We start from the raw sequence: 19,660 nt of genomic DNA, 5'->3' as shown, positions 1-19,660 counted from the left end.
CAGCAAGGACCGAATGCTACCTACCATCAATAGGTCACAACAGCGTAGCCTGAAGGTCGACACACCAAAAACTCTCCCACCCTTGCACTTTACTCGCGTTGGCCCGAAGTTCCCTGAAGGCTCATCATTCACACCGCCAGCAGAGAATGACACAGTCTATGCCACTACGATGCAAGAGTACTACATCTGGCTCTTCATCAGATACATCGGAAGCTGTGGCCTGCAGCCTGTGCCTGGGCTAGGGGGTTTCACCTCTGCAACTGGTTCTCCCCCACCCAGCAAATCAACAGTCGACTACTGCACGCCTATCCACCAACCGATCACAGACAACGCAGTTGTTCGTGAGCTACTGAAGCGTTCCGAGGCAGCAACTGCTGAGGTGGGTCAGAGATGGGTCCTGAATACATTTGATCTGGGTGTCTGCATGAAAGCCCTTCCCATCATCTGGCGCTGGCCAAATGAATTTGCTAGTCATGTAGTAACGATTGGACCCTTCCACACATCCATGAACTACATCGGGATGCTCACTGGACACAAGATGCGTTTTTGTGTTTCAGGTCGAGGTACGTGAACTCCCCACGATCTACAGCAACCAGGAAGAGACTGATACCAGGGTGGTTCTGTACCTCCATCATGCTGCTACCATCGGATACAAGAACGCTGTAGTCAGAACACCGGACACAGACATCCTCCTGATCCTGCTCCACCATGCCCACAACATCAAGCTGACGGTGTACCTGGATACAGGGTCAGGGAAGCATCGCCAACTTGTCAACGTCTCTGAGCTGGCAGAATCCCTGGGAGAGGACTACTGTGCCACTCTCCTGGGGTACTATGTGTTCAGCGGAGAAGACTGCACCAGTGCCTTCAAAGGGAAGGGAAAAGTCGGGCCCTTGAAAAAGCTGGAGAAGAATCCCAGGTTTCACAGGGCATTCGGTGAACTGGGTGACAACTGGGATGCCAACCCTGAGGTGGAGAGGCAGTTAGAAAAATTCACCTGTGTGATGTACGGCCAGAGTCGCGAGTCATCAGTGGACATTGTCCGTGCCAAGCTGCTACGAAAAATGGTGGGAGAGGACAAGACCCTCACATCCAAGTCCAAGGTTGATCTGGCTCGCCTTCCTCCATGCCAGTCTGCCCTGAAGCCGCACATCCAGCGTGTGAACCACCGCGTAGCATTGTACAAAAGAGCCGATCAACCTATCATCGAAAAGCCAAAACCTTATGAGGAGCAAGGATGGATAAGGACTGATGAAGGACTGTTGAAACCAATGTGGTCCAGTGGTCCCATCCTACCAACCTCACTGGTGGATCTTCTGAACACAGGAGAGCACGAAGAGGAGGAGGAAGAGGAAGGAGAAGAAGAGTTTGACTCTGACGATTTCGATGAAAATGATGATGACTGACTCAGTGTAGAATCACTAATGCTAATGATGTTTATCTAAAACAAGCAAGAGAAGAGTGGTCACATTGAGTGCTAGGACTATTTTGACAGTTGTAATATTTAGAAAAATAAAACTTTGTGTTAACGTCTGTGTAGACGGACCTTAATATGAGTCTATTATTTCGTAAAACTGTGATTATTTTGTAAATAAAGCACTAATTAGCATACTAGTATACCATAGACACATGTAATCATGTTATGAATAGTTCTATCATGATCTATGCCCTTCAAAACATGGGTCTAGACACCTTCATTTTTCAATTATCTGCAATATTGGCTGAGATATGTCAAAAATCGTTTTTTTGATAATGGCAGCAGTAATTTGCATAAAAATGGTATGTGGGACATTTTTTCAGCTTGGGGCCATAGCTAGTCATTTTCTACACATTTTTTCCAATCTAGAAACACTGATTAGAAGTATATCTCCGGGGGGTGCAGGGGGACCTAGTCTTCCTACTAGACTAATATGGAGGCAAGTTGAAAGAGTGGGTTGAGCGAGGATAGAAAACTCCAGAAGAGTAAGACAGGCACAACTGCCGACTACATATTAGGCTTCATCCAGGGATGCGTGTTCAGTTATCGATGAGCTAGCTATAGGTCTTGCCAAGCCCGTCGCTCATTAATTTATCAGTGGGTTTCCAATGGAGTGGTTGCTTGAGTGCTTAAAGCCACTTGGTGAGTGCTCTACAGGAAACTTGGGAACGGTGAACACACCCCTGGTGTTGGCTCATGTAAGAATAGAAGAACAGGGGCATTAAAGGGTCAACAGACCGAAAATTGGACTGGAAAGAAACAAGTAGGGGAAAGGGGGTTGTGAAAAAAAATGAAAGGATAGGGAAAAAGGAAAGACGAGTGGGATGGAGTATAAGTGAGAAGAAAAGAAAAAATAAATAATTTGGGACATTTGTTCAAGGAAGAGCAAGGAAAGAGGAAGTAAAGTGCAAAGAGATGGTTGGTTGAGAAAGGATGAGGAAGTGAGTAACTAAGGATGGACATTAAGTTCTAAAATTAAGAAGAAAGGTCAGGGGGTAAAGGAATTATTTAATTTATCTCAAATAATGGATGTTTTGATGGCAATAAGTTACCAATTTGGTCTGGTAGCTGCATAATTAATGAGGTGAGGTGTTCCCACTGATGCATGAGCATCCCTGTACTAAATAGGAGAAATTTAGTATTTGGCCAGGAACACAATGGCCTGCTCTTGTCCAAAGGTACCGCTACTGGATCTCGAACAGGTCCATAAGCTAGTGCTTGCAGAGAACTGGGAATTTGTGCTGTGCCGCCATACCTACAGGGGTAAAGGAGTGAAGGGGGATTTGTGGGTCGTACGGTACCCTAAAGATGTGTGGAGTGCGAGGGGCGTGAATGAAGATCCACAGTTCAAGGTTCAATGTGCAAGTTATGCTATTGAGGTGTGGAGAGAGTGTGGTGCGGATGTGTGCAAGAGTATCGAAAGTGCAAAATGCTGGTGAAATGGGAGTGTGAGTTGCGGAGTGAAGTGGTATCCTATTGTGACATGTAGGAAGTGGATATAAGATGAGGTGTGACAGTGATGTGTTAGTTGTAAGCAGGTGTGACCGGATGGGAAGTGGCTTTTGTAAGGTATACGAGTGTGAGTCTTAATGGTGTGTCAGCTCTGTAAGTGTTCGAGTAAGGCGTGAGCAAGTATATAGTAGTGGTGAGTGAATTAGGAGTGAAATGAATAAACGAGGTGACAATGTGAGTGCATAATGTGATATAGGCATAAAGAGTAAGGTACTGATGAAGTGTATGAGCTGTTTGGGATGAGTGAGCTCTGTGTGACGAAGTTGGTTTCATAAGGTAGTGGAAAGCGAGCCGGAGGAAGGTTGCGATGTGAGCGGAGCGCTGTGGGAGATGAAATTCGCCATGCCTGCCTGCTCGCATTGAGCCGCCTTTCTGTCCGCATTCCAGAGAACTGGATCTCCCCCACTCTACCCCCGCTAGTTGTGCCTTAACCCCCCACCCACCTCATCCTCACCCGCCCAGGGCTCAGACGGAGCACGACAGAGCGAACAAGCAGAGGAAGGGATCAAGAGAGACTGAAAAAGAGAACGAATGTTAGATATACTCAAAGGCCTTCGACATCCAGGGGCCTTGGGTGATGTTCGCAAGTGGGAAAGACAAAGACAATCGATAAGAGGTGAGTCCCTGAGGAAGTGTGTGGAGTAAGTGGAGAAATGGATGCTTGGATGAATGGAGAGAATGTTTGAGCATCATGTGATGGAGTTCGACTCGGGATTAGGGGCTCTCTTCAGTCGAATCGATTTATGGCAAAGGATGTTCCTTCTGGGAAGATGTGCAGTTATTTGAGTTGAGCTAGTGATCTAGTCCTATCATCAATAGGATTGTTTGGGGATCCCAGGTATATCCATGCACATTCAGGCGAACCCAAGCACAGCAGCTTGGTCAAGCCGTCTCCTTAATGAGAAAGAAAAACTGTTTGTTGTTCCTGCCGGCTGTGCACTCCATACTTGTTATCTGGCCTGGAGGGGAAGAGAGGAGGGGGAGTAAGTATAGGAAGGGGGTTGGGGAGTGAGGGGGCGCAGATCCTCAAACCTGCAACAACTGCTGGGAATGTTCAACTGTGCGGCTGGCATGCCGCTTCACTTATTACACACGTGCATTCTTAAGGATGTTATGGAGTACTTTTCTGGTGTTATTATGCACAAAGGAACGTCACAGCATCTGGTTGTTGTACAAAGTCTACTGATTAACAATGAGAAACAGATGGGAAGTAAAAGTGAAAACGAGATGGAAAAACATCCAAAAAACCCTTTTCTTTTGGATAAGCCGATACTGAGAGTGAAAAATGAGCTTTTCAAAGAAAGAATTGTTTAATGTTAGAATAACAAAACTTAAAATCCATTTATTTATGCTCTTCTGTCATCCTCAATATCTACTTGCTCCTTTTCCCTCTCCGGCTTTTTATACTCCCAGTGAGTGAGATATTCTCTTCTGTGCATTTACAACAAGATGTTTTCTAAATTATTTTGTAAATACCAGCACAGCACATATCTGCATCATGCTTCCCTACCCTTACATCGTCGCAATGTGCATGCGTCCGAGAGGGAAAGAAGGATGGTTGTAATTAGGAAGTAGGCAATAGTTTGTGTGTGTCAAGACATGAGAGATGGTACACAGAGTAACAACTCCGAGACACAGGCTGTATATTGCTTAGGCCCTGTCCATAAGTGGTTCCGAGCTATACGTACCGAGGTCTACTTTGAATGGCGCAGACCTAACCACAAGGTTAATAACGTCCCCGGCTCCGTCTCCAGCTTCAGCACGGTTCCAGACCCAACTCCATAGCCGGCTCCTTGCCAAGCTGTCTCTGCCCATTACAGTAATTGGTCCCAGGACATTGGTGGCGCCATGCTGGCTTGCCCCTGCTCCCCAATTGAAGCTGGTACTGCGGGCTTGGAAAATAAAATTATGCCGCAGTAACCCCAAAGTGATGTTATTTCCTATTTTTCTCCCCCACAGAAGAGTTTCCATCTATGAATTTCACTTTATCACCTGGTGACTAAGAGTGCATCTCACTGGTGTATTCTGGTATTCTCATTTGCTCATTTTAGCTGAGCAGGAAGAGCTTTCACTTTATCGCTCGTGATGTTGTGTTCGTACGACAGGTAGTACAGTTGCTATTACTTGAGATGCTGGGTTTGCCAAATAGGCAGACTTTCAGTTGCTACATTGTGACATTAGGTTTCTATTAGCAGAACCTTTCTTTGCTAACTTGCATTGCTGAGTTTGGGTAACTTGGAAACCCTCACTTAGTATCTAGTGATGCTGAGTGTGTATCAAAGGCATGAGGTTATGTTAGAGGTGGAAAGAAGTTCTCCACTAGTCATCCACAAGATCTAATCATTACAAACTTAACATCACCCATTACAGACCCAAAGTTATTGAGCTTCACTAGAGCTTCTCAACTAGTATTTAAAATGACTGTACACCTTAACTCTCTTGTTTCTCACTTCTCCAGTCTATGGAACTGTCTTCCAGAGCCTGTTCTATCCGAGTCCTAACCAAACCCTCTTTGCAGGTATTTCCTCCCCTGAAAACCTGTATTTCATGAAACTGGATTTCGTCCCATCCGAGCTCTCTCCTCTTTTCCAGTTCATTCATTGCCTTGCTTATTGTGTCCGACCACTGCCCCCACTGCCAGTTCATACCCTATGTCACCTCGGTCTTCCATGAACCTCAATCTTGTAAAGAACGATTGAAATTATGAAACTTATACTAAGTTTAATTGGTCATCCCCATTTCAACTTCCCTCTCATTTTCTTAACTTCAACCGTTCCTCCTTCACCCCAAGTGCTTGCACTTTATATCCAGAAATATTGCTCTCACTTTCTTTCATTCTGCTCTGACTTTGATGACCTGGATTTGATTTTGATGAACCATACTCTTTAAGAGAGTGTGGGTTCTGCCGAAGCAGTAGTTTCTCAGCAAGTTGCGATGTGATACTAGGTGGTTTGCCATTGCCTTCCCAGCGTTGTCTGTCAGTGATCTATCCTTTTACATGCGGAGCGTCGAGCAAAGAAGCAGCACATGCCATTTTAAGTCTTTGGTATGACTCGGCTGGGTTTGAACCGCCAACCTCCCAGACTCAGAGCGGACGCTCTAACCATGACACCACCACTGAGTCTGGATTGATGACCTTATTGAGAGAAATTTGTGTTATCTCTAAATAATATATTCCGTTCTCAAAATTCAAGTCTTGTAGGGGAAAACAAGTCAATAATGGATCCTTGGAGAGTTTGGACTCGCAATGAACTTTCGCTATGGGAAAGAACTTGATAGACTTCAACAGTATGTTGTGGTCATGCACTTTCATTGTTTCATTTTGAGTGAAGTGAATCGTGGCAATGGCGATGGAGAGTGATAAAACATTGACAGACACAGCACTCCAGGACCAAGGAAGAATGAAATTTGGAAACTCCTTGAAAGGGGTCTGGATAATCCTGTTCTCCCATAGTCAATCTGAGACTACACACAGTTGAGGAATGGACCATCTACATATATGAAAGATGGCATCATTTTGACCTACCTCCTCCCATCACTGCATGCCCCATACAAACTCTTCCAGTCTTAACTTCCTCGACACTACTCTACATATCTTCCCCCATTTTATTCCTTTTTCTCAATATGCCCACCTTTCTTTCCATCCATCCCTTACATACAGAATATAAAATGGTCTTTTGTGGGCAGAAAACAACAAGTGCAACAAATTGGCAAAACAGAGCAAAACAAACCCAAAGACAAGTCCCATATGCTAGGCACACAAGAGGAACGTAAATAGGATTTATAAGGTTCATGTCATACGAGTGCCATGCTTTCAAAATAGGTTTTCAACTATTCTTGCCGAAAAAGTGTTTTTGGATTGAGAATAATAATTTGCTCGTACTTAATTTCAAATTGGAAATAGGACTTGTAGTGAAAATGTGAGAACTCCCTGGCTTCAAGCAGGTTGTGCAAGACCATCCTAGGATCAATTACACCTTCATTAACCCTACCTAACCTAACCTAACCCTCGTACTTGCAAGCTGCTGTGTTCGCTCCCCTCCTCTATCTCCTCTTTTTCTGTTCGTTCATTCTCCTGCATGTTGAGTCCAAACGTGGTCCCATACCACACAATCACTACAATGCCTGTTTACTCGCTGTTCATATCACTCTTCCATGAGCCGAGACGTTGTATAGAACACTTATTTTGAACTAGAACGGCACTCGTAAAGTGCATAGTCTCACCTCGTGTGTTCATTCTGGACAAAAATACCATCGATAACTGAACACTACTATAATGGCCCATATACCTGTATCACCCATGCACCGAATTATCCCACATAGTTTATTGGCATGGGTTATGTATATCATAAATTTAATTGCTCACTCACATCAGGTTGTGGATCAGATATATGAATTTTCAGATTTTTAGGATAAAGATTTCAATTCAACCAATTATGGCTGGAATACCACTTCACTGATGACATCACTGCCATTACCCTATATACTCCATGGGGGGTTAATGACATTACGTCAAGTTCAAATATTTTTCGTTGAGCGGTTTCAGCGAAAATGAATTACAATTCCTTTAATCCAATATGGCTGCCATACCATGTGACCTATGGTGTCAGAGTTATCAATAAAATATTCTCCTGGGGAGTCCCTCCTATGTTAAGTTTTGCATCGATCGGACAAACGGTTGCAGAGAAAACCATTTTTGGATAAGGATTTTAATTCAACCAATTATGGCTAGAATACCACTTTACCGATGACATCATCGTTATCACCCTATATACCTCTTGGGGAGTTAATGACACGGGCCAAGTTTAAATTTTCTTCATTTCGCATTTTGGATAAAATGATGTCCAAATGTTTTCCTTTCATCCAATATGGCTGCCATACCATATGCCCTATGACGTCAGAGTTAGCAATAAAATATGCCCCATCTTATGCATGAAGTTTTGCATTGATTGGACAAGCGGTTGCAGAGAAAACCATTTTTAAAGTGAAAATATGTGTGGACACACACAGACACACTGGCGGTGCATTCGTGTCGCATCGCCTTCGGGCGAAACGAATAGAGTATAGTAACATATTTGCATGCATTAATTATTTTGGAAGAATTAATTTAAAGAAGTCAAAACAGCATTGTGTTAGGAAAGCAAATATTGCAGAGCAGTCATTAAAGAGATCGTATATATTTGAACACACTCACCTCTGAGCTCGGTTTGAATCCCGACCCATGATTCAACTGTGTGTGCTGTCCCTCAGATGGACGTGAAACTGGGCGTCCAATGTGCCGACGTTAGTTGGTGGACTAAAGATCCCAGGCTCATGGAAGAGTGATATGAACAGAGAGTAAACAAATTCCAAATTCCTGCCCTAATAACTAACAAATCTGCCCTAATAACAGATCAGAAATGTATTTGAAACATTTTTTTTTGCCTCCGCTCCCAAAAGTGGCCGGTGGCATGATGTTTTCGGGCAGTCCGTCCGTCCTCGTTTTTCTCAGCAACCACATGTCCGATTGAAACGAAACTTTCATGGTAGGAGCGACACCCATGCAAAATGTTTTTTGTTTTTTTTAATGATAATTGTGATGTCATCGAGCAGGTGGTGTGGCAGCCATCTTGGATTAAATGCAACCAATTAAAAAATTATTTCTCGGAAACCGTTGAATGGAAAAAATTGAAACTAGGCAAATTGTCAAGTACTCCCAATGGGGAACAAAAGCATGATAGTGATGACAAAATCGGTGAAGTGGTATACCAGCCACAAATGTTTTAATCAAATGCGTTATCCTAAAAACCTGATACTGCATGCACGTCATCTCTGACCCATTTGTATTGAATATATTAAATTTATGACATCATAGGTCACATACTTTGGCAGCCATATTGCATTTAACCTGAAACGTTAAAAACTAGAAGGCACTCGATAGAGCGCATACCTCCGCCAGGCTGAACAGGTTATGTTTTGTATCCCATGATAGGCTGGATCTGCATCCGGACCTGAACCAAAATCGAATCGGCTTGTTCTTGTCACCTCACCAACTCATCAACTGAGTGTTGTCATAACTCGTCCACAACTTTTATAAATATCATGTTATATATCACTTTTCACCCGATCTCTCAATGGTGAAGAATCATTTAAAAAATAAATAATTTTCGTATCTGAATCCATATTCAGATCTTTACCAAAATCGAATCTTTTGTCCATGTCAGACACCCAACCTGTCCACCAAGTTTCGTCCAAATCCCTTCATAACTTTTGAGATACCCTGCTATATATCGTTTTTGGCCCTATCTCCCAATGGCGAAGAATCATTTAAAAGTTAAATAATTCTCGTATCCGCATTCATATTCAGCTCTTCACCACAATCAAATCGATTCATTATTGTCACACACCCATCCCCTCCACCAAGTTTCGTCCAAATCCATCCACTCCTTTTTGAGATATCCTGCTGTGTATCGTTTTTGGCCCAATCTCCCAAAGTGAAGAATCACTTTAAAAATTCTACTAGCCGGATCCGAATTCAGATCTTCACCAAAATCGAATCATTTCATCCTTGTTACATACATTACCTCTCTGCCAAATTTCGTCTGAATCTGTCCTCAGCTTTTTGAGATATCTTATTCACAGGCAAACAGACAGACAGACAGACAGACAGGGGTGAAAACATAACCTCCATCCACCTTTGGTGGCGGAAGTAAAAATCTTCTCCCAAACCACCAAAGCGATCGACTCACGACTTTACATGTGTCATCGACTAGACATGGCGATTAAAAGTTGATCACAAAACGTCATAGGTCACATGGTGTGGCAGCCATCTTAGATTGAAGGAAATTATTAAATAATCATATCTCAGAAACTGCTTACCCTATCGATGCAAAACTTTACAAATGTCATCCAGTACAAATGTTACATATAGTTTGAAAATTATGACGTCGTAGGTCACGTGGTTTGGCAAACATCTTTGATCGAAAAACGAAAGTTATCCAATCAACACGAAACTTCACAAACATGATCCCCTACCCATTTTTTTTTTTTTATATACAAGATCGAGGCTCATGTAAGAGCTAACATGAATGACAAAAAACAAACGGACACATAAGACGAAATAAAGGGAGCAGGAGACAAGATGGGGAGAGAGGGGGAAGCACACAAGTACAACATTTGAGAGCAGGGACATCGAGAGATCTGTGGGAGGGAGAGGACTTGGGGGGAGGAGGCGTGGGAAGGGGTGTGGGGTGGGAGAGGTAAAAAAAAAAAACACATGGACACAGCTAGGACTTCCAGGAAAGAAGTCGGTATTTCAGAAAAGTGGATCTGGAGTGAATTATCAGGGGGAGAAAAGATCAAGGTTTTGCATGGGGGAAGATAAGAGATGGTGGTGAACAGCTGTTTTAAAGACCTGGAGGGAGGAGTGGGATTGAAGAGAGTGAGGGAGTTTGTTCCAGAGGTGGGAGAAAAGAGGATTGAAAGAGTGAAGGTGAATAGAGAGTCTTGATTTTGGCAATTTCACCATAAGAGGGTTGCAGGTAGATCTTGTGCGACCTGTAGGAGTGCTTGGGAGACAGAGCACAGACAGGGCTGGGGGGGGGGGGGGGGGGCTAGAGAGGAATTGGTAGAAGACAGAAAGACCACCAACATGCATGCAGTGAGTGAGTGAAGTTAGCTTCATCGCCGGAGATTCCAATGATTCTGAAAGCTTTGGTTTCAACAGCGTGAAGCCGAGCTAGGTGTGAGGCAGGTGCACCGGCCCAAAGGGGAGAACAGTATTCCATTGAGCTACAGATGCAATTGAATTGAGCCATTGAGCTTACCCATAATATTCAGAGTGTACATTTTTGATGTCTTATGTCACATGGTTTGGCAGCCATATTAGCTTGAAAGCCGATATTTTAAAATCCTCCTTTTCCGAAACCGCTTCACCAATCGATGTGAAACCTGTCATGTCTGGTAAAAATGTAATACTTGAGAACAGCTAAAGGGATTTAAATCAAACTTGTTTATCTTTAGGACAGTCAACGAGGGCATATACCCGTTGTTACCAGCAGGGACTACGCGGAGGCATATTGGCGATGCAGTCACATTGCTCTAGTTTATTTCGTACTTTAATGGAACTTCCTCTTGTCTGCTGTTAATTTATGTTAATCAAGGAAATAAATGATATACATTTGCTTTTGAAAAAGAGAGCAAAAGACATCTTCCTGAGAGCATCAGTAGAACCTGTAGAGTATAGAAATGTCATTTTATTTGAATGACCCTGTAGATAACATACATAATTGTCACACTAACACCACATTTGACACGTATCTGAAAATGCCTTCATGGCACAATGTCATTTTTGACCCCATAGTACCTCAATTAGGACTTCATCATTATCGGAAAGCCAGAGTGGCTGTGGGATTATCTCAGCTAAAGGGAACTCTTCATGGAAAGCAGCTTACGCATAGGAATGTCATCCTACATTATGATGGTGTCCAACTACAAGTTCCAGCTCTGATTTGGCCCCATCAGTCTATCATTTTTTGGACCTCTCTGAAGATGATGATGATGATGATGATGATGATGATGATGATGATGATGATGATGATACTATCGTGTCCCCGGGGTTAAGACCCCAAGAGGACAAAAGGCCGAAACGAACTTTACTCCGAGGCATATACCCAACTTGGCGGTATTATCTTTTCACGCATGCGGGAAGGTTCGAGGCCTTACCTGATCAGAACACATGCAGCAGTTAATCCGAACCCACAAACACAAAGATGGGACAGCAAAATCCACAATACAAGGAAAGTCAAATTCGACAAATTATGATTTAATGAAAATAAATGCAAATAACAATGAAAGGTGAAGTAAAACTTAAATTCCTAATTGAGACGTCTCCACTCAAACTCGTACCAGGGGAAAACGAAAGTAAAAGAAAATAAATGATGCTTTGGTAATCGGTCAGCACTCAGCTTTGCATCCCCAAATGGCTGGTAAGGCTTGTCGATCGCTCGTAGTCTCCAAACCACCACACAAAATGCACAAAATGGCGTGGAGTGCACTCTTCGACGTTCAGAGAAAACATGACGGGGACCCAGTCCACCACCGATGTCGATCCTGTGCCTTGTAGTTCTGACTGTTCCAAACCGCTGTTTCTCACCAGCCCTTTCCCAAGAGCGCACACAAACCAAAGACCACACGCCCACGACCAATCCGGAACAAGGAGGAAATGCGACTACCTCCAACCAGCTCCAGGACAGAGAGAGAGACAAAATAGTTAGACCGCGTTCTTTTTTTCTGCTCTCCAGAATCTTCCATGATGACGTCACACTCTGTCCAATCACTGAGCTCTACTCAATCATGAAGGCCGGGGCATGGCCTCCCCATTACGAGTCGTCCAGGGCAGAGTCCAATCTCCGTTCGGGAATGTTCGGATGACGTCGTTCGCCGTGAGGCGGGGCTTGCGTGCCAATCGGCAAATGTGCCAGCTTTGTGAGACCTGGAGGCGCTATGAGCAACTTTGTCCATTTGTTATAGTTGTTGTAATGGTGGCCCTTTTTGATGCAATAACAACGAAAGGAAAAAATCACAGGACAATTACACACTGGGGTTTATCCTTAAGCCCTACCGAATTAGCATGGCTCCACCCCTCGTATGGAGACACATATATGATCTTACCGGACATTCGACACTACTTAGATACATCGAGTGGGTCTTCTTCTTTGCGACACTTGGAGCATGCTAATTTATATGATTATATCTTGGCTATGGTATTTCATTGTTTACCCCCACAGACGTAACAATATGGTCAAAATTGGAGTGTAACAATGGATACAATGTTCCAAATAAGTGTACCACAATGATTGTATTTTCAAGATAGCAGAAGTGCTTTGCTGGGGATATAACATGGACAATTCATAATGCTATGTTATGTTATACTAAAGGGCTTATACCATATTTAATACACACTTGAAAATGTCTTCACATTAGAATGCAATTACCTGGGTTACTGAAGGTGGGCAGAAGTTATGTTTTCACCTATGTCTGTCTGTCTGTTTGTCTGTGTGTGGGATATCTCAAAAAGTTGTGCATGTATTCTGACGAAATTTGGTGGAGATGTTGGGTATTTGACAAGGACTAATTAATTATATTGTGGTGAAGTTCTCGATTTGGATCTGTGAATTTTTTAAGTGATTATACACCATTGAAAGATGTGGCCAAAATGATTTAAAGCATGATATCTCAAAAAGTTGTGGATTATGACAAAACTTGGTAGATGAGTTGGTTAGGTGACAAGAACAAGATACAGATCTAGCCTTTCAGTAGGATACAGAACATAAACTCTTCAGCCTGGTGGAGGTATTCTCGATACTGAGCGCCGTTGTCGTTTTGACATGTATCCACCATAGCACCTCAAGAAGTACTTCATCATCATCAGAATTGGCAAACATGTTTGCAATACTTTGTTGTGTTACATACATGTTTGTAATACTTTGTTGTATTACATACATGTTTGTAATATTTTGTTGTGTTACATACATGTTTGTAATATTTTGTTGTGTTACATACATGTTTGCAATACTTTGTTGTGTTACATACATGTTTGTAATATTTTGTTGTGTTGCATGCATGTTTGTAATACCTTGTTGTGTTGCATACATGTTTGTAATATTTTGTTGTGTTACATACATGTTTGTAATATTTTGTTGTGTTACATACATGTTTGTAATATTTTTTGTGCTACATACATGTTTGTAATATTTTGTTGTGTTACGTACATGTTTGTAATATTTTGTTGTGTTGCATACATGTTTGTAATATTTTGTTGTATTACATACATGTTTGTAATACTTTGTTGTGTTACATACATGTTTGTAATATTTTGTTGTGTTACATACATGTTTGTAATACTTTGTTTTGTTACATACATGTTTGTAATATTTTGGGGTGTTGCATGCATGTTTGTAATACTTTGTTGTGTTACATACATGTTTGTAATATTTTGTTGCGTTACATACATGTTTGTAATACCTTGTTGTGTTGCATACATGCTTGTAATACTTTGTTGTGTCACATACATGTTTGTAATACTTTTTTCGTTACATACATGGTTGTAATACTTTGTTGTGTTACATACATGTTTGACACCAGCATTTTGTGACACAAAATATGTTTTGTTGTATGCAAAGTCAAGGCTCATGGAAGAGCACCCAGTGTAACCCTCTGGATAATAATTTCAACCTTATGGATGGAAATTGGTTATGTGCTCAGTATCCTGATCACGTCCATATCAGAGAGCGCTTTGGCTAAGGGTATAGTGAGAAATTTGAAATGAAATAATGTCTTTAGTACAACTAGGGCATGCCCGTACTATATCTATATCTAAAATTATATCCCCCCCCTCTATTTACATGAAATGGTTTGGTCCAAAGCGAACGGCTTGCGAGTACGGTGACAATCCCCCCCCCCTCTATTTACATGAAATGGTTTGGTCCAAAGCGAACGGCTTGCGGAGTTTGGTAAAGAAATCGCCATAGCATGCACAAACGCGCAGGAAAGCGAAAGAATCGCAAATTAGTTTTAATTAGTTTTAAAACATCGTTTAACGCCAACATAGCGGCAACATAGTTTGCCAATGTGAAATAAATGAATACGCTCTCAAATGTGCCGTCCGAGGCAGAGTCTGTTCGCCACGTTCGGCACACGTGATAGCTCGCTGCTCTCTGATTGGTTGAATCGTTTTTTGGACATAGCTCGGTAACTACTTCTCCGATTAATATGAAACCTTGAAAAGGCACATCCTCGGGTCCCCAGCAATATACCTGGCAAGTTTAAAGTATATCGGACCCGTGGTTGTCGAGAAACAGCGGTCACAGACATACAGACATACAAACATACAAACATACAAACATACAAACATACAAACATACACACAGAGATTACTGGAATTATAGATAGATGAACAAAAGTACAGAGGAGGATATATATATATATATATATATATATATATATATATATATATATATATATATATATATATATATATATATATATATATGTGTGTGTAGAGGAGGAAAGGTTGGGGTGGGGGAAGGAGGTACATTTTCCCCCACCTTACTCTTCTGAAAGTCATGATCAAAGTCGCATCTTTAAAGTGTTGACATACCTCGTATAGATGGTAATACTATCCAATGCAATGGATTGTCAAGTGTATATGTTGCAAAACCTACAGAAAAGGTTATATGATCAGGTTTGGCAATAGCGCTGGAAAAATAAAGTCAGAATTAATGCACTCTCTCTGCATCCCCCTGCTCCCCCTACCCGCATTCGCATAATCCCCACCTGCTCTCCAGCATATAGCTCCACAAACCAGTCACTGTTGTTTCAACTTAATGGTAAGGTTTCTTCTTCTTTCCAGAGTTCAGCTGAAATGAACACTTCAAGACAAATGTTCAAATTACAGGAACATTACAGCCCTTGAAAATGCCATTGCTTGTCTATCATTGCTTTAAGTATGTAATTTGCTTTAACAATGAAACATTTCATCCGAACAGCACTTTAAGTACTGTATGTAATTCAGAAAATTTAAATGATATATTTTTTGACCAAAGTCAGGACAATAATTAAGGTGTGCATTGTATATATACTGTAAGTTCCAGGTGTACCAATCATAGCTGGAACCTACAGTATGTATATATATATTTATTTATTTATTTATTGTATATATATTTATTGTATATATATATATATATATATATATATTGTACACCTTAAGTATTTGTATTGCTTTTTCTCACAAAAAAAACCGCTTGATATGTGATGCAAAAAAAAGTTTTTCCGATAATACTTGAAAAGAAATGCGTTACCATAAATTCACTTACAGCCAATATCTTCTTCTTCTTCGTCTTATTTAACGGCCAGAATCATTTCCATGTTCTTGTATGGTTGGCTGAAAGAGGTTTAGCCCGAGTCTTTCACGAACCGGCTGGCCAGGCCTGACTTTCGACTAACCTTTGTTCATGGTGCCGGTGATAGCTCGCCTACACTGTGCTCGGGAAGACGAGACACCAAGTTTTTTAACGTCCATCCGAGGGACGGAATAAACATTGATGAATTGCCCTTCCTGTGCAACACCAGGATGGCAGTTTATAGCTGGGTCGGGATTCAAACCCAGGCTCGACAGCTTCGAGGGAAGTTTGCGTACCTCTCGGTCATCCTGCCAGCCACATTTACAGGTAGTCTCTACTTAAGAATATTTAATTACAAATCAAAAATATATGTACACTAAAGGAAGGGGGTAGAAAATGAAATTACTAGTAACTAGCTAAGGTACCCGTCCTACGGGCGGGGCTTCAATTGGGAAGCCCAAATGAAAAGGCAAAATATCAGAAATTGAAGGCTTTTTTTAAATTTTAAACGATTCATATAAACATCCGTTGAATCATATCACACGCAAATCATCAAAATCTAAACAGTACATGGCGCCCATTTTGAAAAAAGATTGAATTCTGCAAAACGGAAGCGGTCGCTACACCTGTTTCTCAGTCGCTTTGCACACGCTGCCGTGTTACTTCGGAGCCGCACGTTTATATAGGAAGAGTTCGTCAGGAGTCGATCTACTCTCTCCTGGAACGTAGAATTTCAACAAAAGCCACATCACTGTTCATATCGGTAAATATTATTCCATCGTGTTTGGAAAAACTGGAAAATTGGAAAATTGGAAAAATAGGAAAAATAATATAGCCTACTAGCAGAAGTACCCGGCATTGCCGGGCGGGGGAGGGGAGGGGAGGAGGGGAGGGGAGGGGAGGAGGGGAGGGGAGGAGGAGGGGGAAGGGAAGGGGAAGGGGAGGGGAGCGGGAGGGGGAAGGGGAGGGGAGCGGGAGAAGGGGGAGGGGAGGGGAGCGGGAGAAGGGGGAGGGGAGGGGGGAAGGGGGAGGGTAAGGGTGGAAGGGGGGAGTGGAGGGCGGAGGGGGGAGGGGAGGGAGAGGGGAAGGGAAGGAGGGGGAAGGAGAGGATGGAGGGGGGAGAGGGGGTGGGGAGGGGGAGGGAGAGGGGGGGTGGGGAGGGGGAGGGAGAGGGGGGAGGGGGTGGGGAGGGGGAGGGAGAGGGGGGGAGGGGGTGGGGAGGGGGAGGGAGAGGGGGAGGGGGAGGAAGGGGGAGGGGGGGGAGGGGGAGGGGGAGGAGGAGGGCGAGGGGGAGAAGAGGGGGAGGGGGTTGGGAGGGGGGGGGGAGGGGGTTGGGAGGGGGAGGGGAGGGGGAGGGGGTTGGGAGGGGGAGGGGAGGGGGAGGGGGTTGGGAGGGGGAGGGGAGGGGGAGGAGGGGGGAGTGGAGGGCGGAGGGGGGAGGGGAGGGAGAGGGGAAGGGAAGGGGGGGAAGGAGAGGATGGAGGGGGGAAGGAGAGGATGGAGGGGGGAGGACGGAGGGGGGAGGACGGAGGGGGGAGGACAGAGGAGGGAGAGGGGGGAGGGGAAGGGGAGGAAGGGGGAGGGGAGGGGGAGGGGAAGGGGAGGAAGGGGGAGGAGAAAGGGGAGGAAGGGGGAGGAGAAAGGGAGGGGGGAGGAGAAAGGGGAGGAGGAGGGGGAGGAAGAGGGGGAGGGGAGAGGAGGGGAGAGGGGGGAGGGGAGGGGGGAGGAGGGGGGTTGGGAGGGGGAGGGGAGGGGGGAGGAGGGGGGTTGGGAGGGGGAGGGGAGGGGGGAGGGGAGGGGGGAGGAGGGGGAGGGGAGGTGGGGGAGTGGGAGGGTAAGTGGGGAAGGGAGAGGGGGAAGGGAGGGGGAAGGGGAAGGGGGGAAGGGGAGGATGGAGGGGGGAGGGAGAGGGGAGAGGATGGAGGGGGTGAGGGGAGGACGGAGGGTGGAGGGGAGGTAACATTACATTACACACACACAAACTGTTTTATGTTCAATGGTCTGGCGGCGGGGATGGAACATCACATGATCGCTCTGAGCGAATCAGCGTGCTGCTCTGCCACCGGCTCAGATTCTGTGTATAATATGCCTTGCTGAAAAAAAATCTATGTGAAACATGCTACTATCTATGCTAAATCATGCTAAATCATGCTAAATGCTAATCATGCTAAAATCTATGCTACTTGCTGTGAGTTTATGGCGGCAAGGAACATCACGTGATCGCTCTGAGCGAATCAGCGCGCTGCTCTGCCACCGCCTCAGATTCTGTGTATAATATTCCTCGCTGAAACAAAATATGGATCTAAAGATGAAAGAAAAAAAAACCTATGTGGTGTGAATGGCAATGTTCCTCGCTGAAATGTGAAAAAACGCAATCGCTTTTCGCTCTGAATTACGTGCGAATGCGTAACTGTGAGTTTATGGCGGCAAGGAACATCACGTGATCGCTCTGAGCAAATCAGCGCGCTGCTCTGCCACCACCTCAGATTCCGTGCATAATATTCCTCGCTGAAATGCGCTGAGGTAAAAATATGGTAAAAAAAATATTATGAAATATATTATTTTAGGTCGGCCATGTTCTTCCCAGGCTCAATGGCCATGTCTATGCCAAATATAAAGCACGTGAGCCTCTCCGTTTAGGAGTCTATCGGTAACATTACACACACACACACACACACACACACACAAACTGTGTTTTATATATATAGATTTTACTCCAGGGGGTCCTAGCATTACCCACCCAAAATATCGTTGCGATCGGTTCAACCGTTTTTGCGGTACCTTCGAACGGGCAGATAGACAGATGGACAGCCGGACATTTGGTGAATTATAGTAAGATGAAAAGGGAGGGAATACAGGAAAATGAGAGGGTAGGGTCAGAAGAGGGGGAAAGGGTGGGGGAGATGCCAACAGAATAGGGGAAAGGAAGTTGGGATTACTGGGCCTATGCATTGCTGGGCCACATGTTTGTATACCTACCCCATGTTTGCCTTTACCCCTTTAGTAAAAAAAACATATCAATGCCACTAGTTTGTTAATTCTGCTTGGCTGTCTCTCTTTGTTGTTCCTTGTGTTGCCATTAGGTTGTATACCATATGTTGTTGTTATTTCATGTTGGGGTAGAAATTTACTGTATGTACATTTGTGGTGTCAGAGACACCATGTACAATTGTACATTGAAGATGGGCCGGATTACCTTTTCCTGTTTGTATTTGCTCTTCTATTCCTTTAGATACTGTAAGAGAGAGAGAGAGAGAGAAGGAGAGAGAGAAGGAGAGAGAGAGAAAGAGAGAGAGAGAGAGAGAGAGAGACTTTTCTTCCCCTTTATTACAAGGAAAACAAGTTTTACATGGTGAAAGATGTTTGTACAGGCATCAAAAAGAAATAACCAGGAAGGAAAGGGGTAACAGAGAAGCAATACTTTAGATTTATAAATTGATTGTTAAAACACCACCAACCATACCACATAAGGATTGTTTCACACACCACCGATTTTTAAATAAAGCAGGATCTTGAGTTTCAAACTCAAAAAGAACACGCGATGTAACCAATGCTTTAAAAACAGTTAAAACGTCATCAGCTAAAACGTCAGTGTTCTGCAGTTTTCGTTTCCTCGATAAATAAATGGCAAGTTTTGCCTCAGAACACAGAAAGTTTGCTAAAAGACATTCATTTTTACATTGATACAAAACATTAAAACCAAATATGAAAACACAATGTGTAAAAGTCAAACCGAGCCCCCGGATCACACGTGACAGGATTTTAAAAAACGAGGCCAACCTTGAACATT

The 19,660-nt window shown here is 43.6% G+C and overlaps 1 protein-coding gene across 2 annotated transcripts in view; it reads left to right on the top strand.

The window, feature by feature from the left end:
- The first annotated feature begins 3,450 nt into the window (after positions 1–3,450).
- Positions 3,451–19,660, top strand: part of BOC (BOC cell adhesion associated, oncogene regulated) — a 129,745-nt gene continuing 113,535 nt past the window's right edge. For both annotated transcript variants that reach the window (XM_068124875.2, XM_068124864.2), the window contains exon 1: positions 3,451–3,605. The gene's annotated coding sequence lies outside the window, so the exon portion shown is untranslated. The remainder of the gene's footprint in view (positions 3,606–19,660) is intronic.

Source organism: Myxine glutinosa, chromosome 1 (genome assembly GCF_964187855.1).
Source record: "Myxine glutinosa chromosome 1, kmMyxGlut1.1, whole genome shotgun sequence".
NCBI lineage: Eukaryota > Metazoa > Chordata > Myxini > Myxiniformes > Myxinidae > Myxine > Myxine glutinosa.
The sequence above is the reverse complement of the archived record's forward strand: the minus strand, read 5'-3'. Positions and strand labels throughout refer to the sequence as shown.